We start from the raw sequence: 8,098 nt of genomic DNA, 5'->3' as shown, positions 1-8,098 counted from the left end.
ATCCCCGATGAATCAGACCTGACTCAACTCTAAGCAGTAGCAGGCGTGACAAACAAACATGAATGAGTAGGCGCAACAGGGCTCAAACAACTCCTACTCATGCTAGTGGGTTTCATCTATTTACTGTGGCAATGACAGGTCATGCAAAGGATAAAGGGGTTCAGCTACCGCAGCAAGTAACAGATAAATCGGTGTTGTCCTAATGCAGTAAAAGAGAGCAGGAGCGAGAGAGTAGGATTGTATCGGAATGGACAAGGGGGTTTTGCTTGCCTGGCACTTCTGAAGATAGCATTGAGTCTTCATCAGTGTCAACGATCACATCATCGGTATCACGTCTATCGAGAGGGGACAAATACCGGCAACACAAAAAGGAACACAATCAATGCAATGCACAATATGATGCATGATCATGACATGGCAAAATGAATGTGTTTTGGGCTAATGCAACTAAAACCAGACTAAATGAAGTTGGTTTGAATCCAAGATTCAAATTCAAACTCCATATGTGATTATTTAAATGCCCTTTAATTGATTTGTGCTAAACAGCAGCTATAAGTTGTTCTAACATGCATGAAAATGGTACAGATGGATTCCTTGAATTTTTCTGATAATTTTTCATATATAATTTATTTAATTTGGAGTTACGGTTAATTTTCTATGATTTATTGAAGTTTAAACAATTTTCTGGAATTTTCTGATTATAATTAAATCCAGAAAATACTTTATGACATCAGCAGTGCGTCATGCTTGCATCAGCAAGTCAACAGGGCTGCCCCGGGTCAAACCTGACCAGGGGGTCCCATTAGTCAGTGACTTAGGGCTCGTTTAGGTCGCTGGCAGGTGGGCCCAGTCAACGGACACATCAGCGTGGTCAACTCCGACGTGTGGGGTCGGTCAAAGTGTGACGGGGCCAGGTCAAACTGACCTATGGGGCCCACAAAATTAGTACTAATCTAAACAGAGAGGTTAAACTAGTTAATTAGGCACGAGGGCCCACTTGGCAGTGGCTGTAGTGGGTGATTAGCGGGGTGTTTACGCCCTAACTAAGTGGCCACGTCGGCGAGTGACGCCGGCGACCACGGCGACGGCGGGACCTCGCCGGAGTTGGTCGGGACGGCGCTACGGCTGCGGTTGGGCACCCTGAGGGCATCAGGAGGAAGCCCGTGCTCCCGCGCGTCTAGGGACGCACGCAGCTGGGCACAGGGAGGCCGGGGTCAACGGCGGCGACCAGAACGGCGGCGGCCGGAGCTACGGTTTCGGGCGGCTTAGCGCTATGGTGCACAAGAGGACGAGCTGGTGGCGGCGTTAGCTTGCTGGCACTTGCGCGCATCCATTGGTAGCATCGGGAGGGTGAGACGTGGCCTGAGTCGAGCGCAGCGTCGACTTCGGCGGCGGCCGGAGTTCGGGCCAGCACGGCGCGGTGGCTGCAGCGCGTTAGCCAGAGAGCAGAGGAGCGCGTCGGGACCCTGGGAGCCTGGAGAGCACGCGGGAGCTACTGGAGCGAGCGGAGGAGCTCCGGGACGCGGGGTTCGCCGGCAATGGCGATGGCCGGAGCTCGGTGCTCGCGGGGAACGATGCTACAGCACGGGGGCGAGCACAAGGAGTTAGGGGATAAGATAAGTGGCTCACGGCGAGTCAGACGGTGCAGACGGCGGGGCCGGGGAGGCTCTGGACGCGCCGAATCGGTGGAGTCGATCTCCGGGCACCGGAGGTGAAGACGATGATGCTCCGGTCGATTTCGGCTTCCTCTGATCGCGTGCGTCGGTGGGTAGCTCCACGGGGTCAGGGCGGAGCTCGGGTACGCAGAGAGGGGGCGAGGGAGTGGCTGTGGTTGCGGTGGTTGCGAACGGCGGCGGCGGAGGCGTTCGGGTGTGCGAGAGGGAGAGGCGAGGGAGAGACGAAGGGACGAGTGAGGGGGTCCAGGGGTTCGAGGCGGCGCCGAGGAGAAAGCCCGAGGCGTCGCGGTGGCGAGGGACGCAGGCAGGCAGGGAGGTGGCGTGTCGCCACGGCGCGCGCGTGCGCTGTCTCCCTCCTCTGCCTACTGGCAGAGGTAGAGGACGACTGGCACCAGGCCAGTGGGCTGGGCTGTCCACTGGGCCAGCCAGGTAAGGCCCAGGTAAGACTCTGTTCTTTTTATTTTTATTTCTGTTCTGTTTTGTTTTCTTTTTTTTTTCTTTGCCACTGTTTTCAAATTTAAACAAATTCAAAACAGTGCCAAATATCCTCTGAATATTTTATGTTGCTAGATGGACTTTTCCAAAAAGCTCATAAAATATTTCAGGGGTATTTGAAATTATATTCTAATTATATGAATATAATTCAAATTCAAATAGCTAAAGATTTAAATTCAAAGTCCCAAAAATAAATCCTTAAAAATGTTCAATATTTTGGTTGGGACCAGAACCCTTACCAAAATTTATCAAACATTTAAGAAGAACCTTTTGGAGCAATGAATGAGATTTCTAGGGTTTTTGCCCCTCTTTTATTTAGGGTTTTGAGGCTTCCAATATTCCTCAATTCCAGTTTCAAAAATATAGACATGATGCACACATGAAGTTAACCTAGAGCAATGCCTGAAGCTAGGGATGTGACAACTCACCCCCACTAAACAGGAATCTCGTCTCGAGATTCAAGCGTAGGGTAAGGTGAAAGGGGAACGCAAACTAGCACAATCTTCACGATCCAGGTTGCACTTCAAATGAACGTTGATTTGAACACCATCTTTGTCTTGTCGTCTTGCTCTGAGATCTTCAGCTAATCATGACAATAAGAGGAAAGGAAAACTCTGGAAGGATCGGTCTTCTCGAAGATCGAACAACTCAGGATTAACTCCCGGAATGAGACATAGAACCATCTCTCGGGTTGAGACACGAGATACACATCAGGAGGGGTGGAAAGAAACGGATGACGAGAGTTCACCAGGTAGACAATAATTCCACACTTAAGAAGGTGGTAATCGATTGTTAACGTAGCGAGGAGTTGAATTGTCTTAATACCATAACGATACACCTTAGGGAAGGTGACTCATAGAGATATTTCCTTAAGTGGCAAAAAGAATTACCTTTGATTTAAAGATCATTGAAACTCTTCATACCAGCATGAGGCAATTCACAACGATCGTTTGGAGGGGGTCGGTAGAATGGCATACTCGGACTTGGATGATGTGGATTACCTTGTTGAAGACAACGTAATGGATGAATTTCCTTATCACCGGAGATGGAAGAGACCCATGGTAGAATGGCACATTGGTGGTGCAAGCTGGGAACAAAATGCAAATGTTGGGAATGATTCTGGTAACTGGGGAAGAACCCAACAATAGAGAGTGAATTCACTGTTTGAATAGATCATAGCATTGCCGAGGAAACTGAGAGGAATCCCAGTTAGTGCCGATGATAACACGTAGCGCTTGTGCATGCTCTCAAGAACTTGAGCATTTCCATATTCATCAAGGTTTTACCACATCCGTGGCAAGGATCCTGGCAACACAACATACCACCATGATGAACAACGTTGGACGATGCAAATGCGAAGGAGGATAACACTTTCTCAGATTTCACCTTAGCGCGGCCAAGCAAATAAAATCTGGATGAACGACCGAGAGACATTTAGCACTCCGCTTCTAATGTTCTCCTTAATGTGCTAGCGTAATACACCCATAGATATGGTTTGATATCTAGAACATTAAGTAAAAGGTCGGACTTCGGGAGCAATAGAATCCATAAGGAACAGTTACGGAGATAAATCCTACGAAATCCTTATGGGGAGGTGGCTAACTTCCTCAACCAAGATACTACAATAATAGGTCTTCCGGCTGGGTGTGTTGGCCACGATATCCACTTTACCGGTTATCGAGGGACCAATATTATAGTTCTTGGGAAATGTTCCAACCATCATATCTGCCTGAGACTCAGATCTGGTTGGTGTCAGGATATTCCAGACTCATCGAGTCTAGGAAGAAAAATGAAAGTTTGCAACACAAATCGACGAGATGACGTTGCGAGATTCTCGGGAAATGAACTACGATAGCAAGCTCCAAAACATGAGCTGGTTCTGCTACAAACATGTGAACACGTTGTTCCAGACAAGCATGCCCACATGGTAGTCTTACAATAAAACACTACCGAGTTCTGGTTGGGAGCCATCATCGAGGATATCGAAGTTCTTTCATAAGTCCGGATTAGCTCTTATGAAGATACTCCTTCTCCTTGAACAAATCAGTCGGTGGCTTGATGTGCTAGGATACACATATGGAATGAAGATGATCAGTCTATCAAACCACAGAATACTTCGCACGTGCATAACTGACTTGGGATGGTTCCAGAGGAGGCAAAAACATGCTTTCTCGAATTCACGTCGGCAACTTACATCAAATGCACGTGAATCAAAGGAAGTCACTTCTTTTATCCAAACATATACTTCATGAACGGGGCATGAAGAAAATGCTTTCAAAAGTTTCCAACACTAACTTAATGTTCAACAACATCATGGAGGAGATAAGAATGTTGTCAATGGGCTCAACAACAACTCATCGGAATTTCCATATCACTGGACTTCCACCATCGTGTGAACACGGTGATAGCATTGGTCAGCCCCAAAGGATATAAAGATGTATGCTCGAGGGATCAACCACGAGTAAGACAACATTACGAACATCGTTGGTTCTGACTTGATTTGACGATAGCCCACACTCAAATCAAAGGGTTGATAAGACAATAGGTCCAGCAACTGATCACAGGGACCAATCGATGAAGATATCATCTTTCTTCAACACACACTACACAAGAATATCCCTTTGGAACGAACTAAGTCAGACAAGCTTTTATCTTCCAACTCTCCAAGTTGTTGTCTAGCTTAACCAACTAGCTCAGGGATAACTAACACCGATTCTTGGAGAAGGATGGTTCACAAGAAACCAACTTGATCACGAGCTCAACATAGCGGTCAGGTGACAACCTGGTAATACCTCTGAGAAGATATTCAGAAAATCACGAGCCACCGGTATGTTACTAAGCTCGAGAACAATCTTGCTTTTCAGGGCAAGACGATATGATCAATAGAGCAAGAATTTGAAATAATCCCAACTCATCGATCGAGGAGTGAACCAGGAGAATGGACTAGGTAGCACGATCAATCTTAGAATGATGATTCGATAACCAACACACTAAGAATAAAATTATTGTCTTTTAACTACCCAGCAACGAGGTTGCTAGGCGTATTGATTTCACGCATCACAATTCATTTGTCGGTATTCCGGTTGCATCAACACGAAGACCGAGGAATGACTAATGACGACAAGAAGTATCACTGTACCAGGAGTTCATAGGATGGTGTGCAATTCCTATAACAATCCCGATATAAAGATGGTAATACTCCAAGGTAGAACAGAACAAAAGCTGGATTAGCAATTTGATCTGCGGAGCACAACTTCTTTGACCCAATCCTGGATATGGAAGAGGTACTGGAGTTTGTTTCTCCTAGTCATTCTGCGATAGAATGGCTTGACGGACCACAAGAGTAATAGGCATCGATGAATGAATGCACACATAATCTTGACTATCAATTGATAGACGAGGGTCAGAAAACAACTAAAGGGGAACAACTCAAAGGAACATATAACTTTCTGAGTTGTGGATGCATAGATTAGTATGTCGAACGAATTCCACATAATTCTTCCGGATAACCCATGCAGAAGGGTAGAACTGGCAGAGTCACAATGTAGAATCGAGAACCCATCGAAAGCACTCTGATTGTGATCTTTCGATCAGCGAGGAACATCTGCCATAAGCGGTTCATAGTATTTGGAAGAAAGGAATACCACGAACATCGAGGACTAATGCAAAGGTTACTAATATCCTGAAGGAACTAGCAATTATTATCAACACGAAGTAGGTGGAGTGAATCTCGGGTTCAAGAACCCAGGAACAGAATGCCTACTAACTAATAACATCACGGGATGCTTTCGAGAATGATGGCCAGAATCATCACACTGGGAACACAAATCATGGCTAAATTACTAGATGATCCCCTAAGACACCTAGGGTCATAATAATATCTCCAACATATATGTCAAGGTAATGGAGTACCTCAACTCACTGATTAGTGTGGTTAATCTGGCCCATGGGAACATTGAAACGGGAAAAAAAGGATTTGCAAATGCATCAGACTATTTAGAAACCTGGAACGACTCGGACAGCATAACGGCTGTAAATGCCCAGAAAAAGACTTGAGACATTCACAAAAATGGTGGCATAACCACTCAGAAGCACAATATCAAGGTTTCGAGATCAACAATTAACATATGGAGGTAGTAGGAACTGAACTCAAGCTTAAATCCAACAATCTTATAAGTCTACGGATTAGTAACACGTGATCCTGATAGAAAGATGAGAAAGCCTAGTTTCTTAACCCCGCAGGAAAGATAAGGTGACTCAGATCAGAAGACCATGAGGTATAAGGAGTAGAAAGAGCCTTACGTTCCATCCCACAATCAATTCCCTTATATAACTAAAGAATTTCTAGACTCAACTTCGACCAGTTTGGCTTGGTAATCCTACAGGCAGTCAAGCTCTGATACCAACGCTGTCAGGACCCCGACTCGATGTCACATCGATCTAGCTGGTAACACCTCATATCACTTTGCGGCCTCACGCACGGTGTCCCCACGGGTGTCGTCTTACCTTTTCCCGGGACCGTTTGCGCCTTTTGGCTCACGTATATGATAGTGTCGCTAGCATCCATATGATAAAGAGCCCGGGCTGACATGACTAGTCGTAAACCCAAAGTGGCACAGACTTACAGGGACAGGCATCCATGACCCAGCTTCGAACGTGTCGGTCATCAGCAAGTGGGTCCGGGCTGTAGCACTGGGCTAGCAGGACTCCGGTAAACCGGGCTGTAGCGGGCTAACAGGACTCCGGTACTCAAAGCGTGACATTTCCCCGAAGGGACAGACACAGGAACGAAGAAGGACACATGCCGGCCAGCCTAAGTGTTCCTAGAGCAGTAGCAAGCTACCATGGCTCAGCGGTAACACTAGGAGACATTTCCCCGTAAGAGAGGCTACTAAAGATAAACAACTAGATGGTCAGATCCCACACATACCAAGCATTTCAATAACATACACACAATATGCTCGATATGTGCAATACAACATGGCATCACAAAATGACTCTACGACTCAAGTAGTTTATTCAGTAGGCTCCGAGGAGCGAGATATTACAAACATGGGTCTCATGACCCAACACTCAGAGCATACAAGTCAAAACACACGCGGAAGCTATCATGTCTGAGTACAGACATCTATAAATGAAAAAGGCTGAGAAGCCTGACTATCTATCAGATCCTGCCGAGGGCACAAGATCGTAGCTGAGGTAACAAGCTAAACGTCGAAGTCCACGCGAAACTACTAGTGAGACCGAAGTCTCTCTGCAAAACATAAAATAGGCAAACGTGAGTACAAATGTACCCAGCAAGACTTACATCAGAACTATCTACATATGCATCATTATCAACAAGGGGGTGGAGGGGTTTGACAGCAGCAAGCCAGCTTTGACTCGGTGGCTATCCTAAACTACGACTGCGAGTAACTCTTTTGAGGTGGCGCACACGAGTCCACATATTCACCATATCAATACACCACTATGGATCCGCTCCCGTCTCCCTACGAGAACGCCATCCATAGCACTCACGCTTATCTTGCGCGTTTTAGAGTATCCACTTTCACTTGTCTATGAACTGATATAAGCAACCCAGAGGTCCTTTTCCGTGGACACGGCTATTCGAATAGATTAGGTTAACCCTGCAGGGGTGTACTTCTTCACACACGCTCTCACCACTTACCGCCGTTTACACGACATGTACTCGGCAACCTTCAAGCGGAAGCCCAACGTGGGTGTCGGCCACGGCCTACCTAAACACTCAAGTCTCTAGTCCAGGTTTATCGCCTATTCGGGTTCCATCCATGAGGAGATCCGGCCGGAGTTTCGCTCACAGCCCCAAACGATGTGTACAGGGTTCCGTGACACCAAACGGGCGCCCGGTTTACCCGGCCACGTGCCTACCGCATCACAGCCCACCCCTACGGTTAGCGCTGCGCACG

The sequence above is a fragment of the Triticum aestivum genome, chromosome 4A (assembly GCF_018294505.1).
Source record: "Triticum aestivum cultivar Chinese Spring chromosome 4A, IWGSC CS RefSeq v2.1, whole genome shotgun sequence".
NCBI lineage: Eukaryota > Viridiplantae > Streptophyta > Magnoliopsida > Poales > Poaceae > Triticum > Triticum aestivum.
This window is presented reverse-complemented; position numbering follows the sequence as displayed.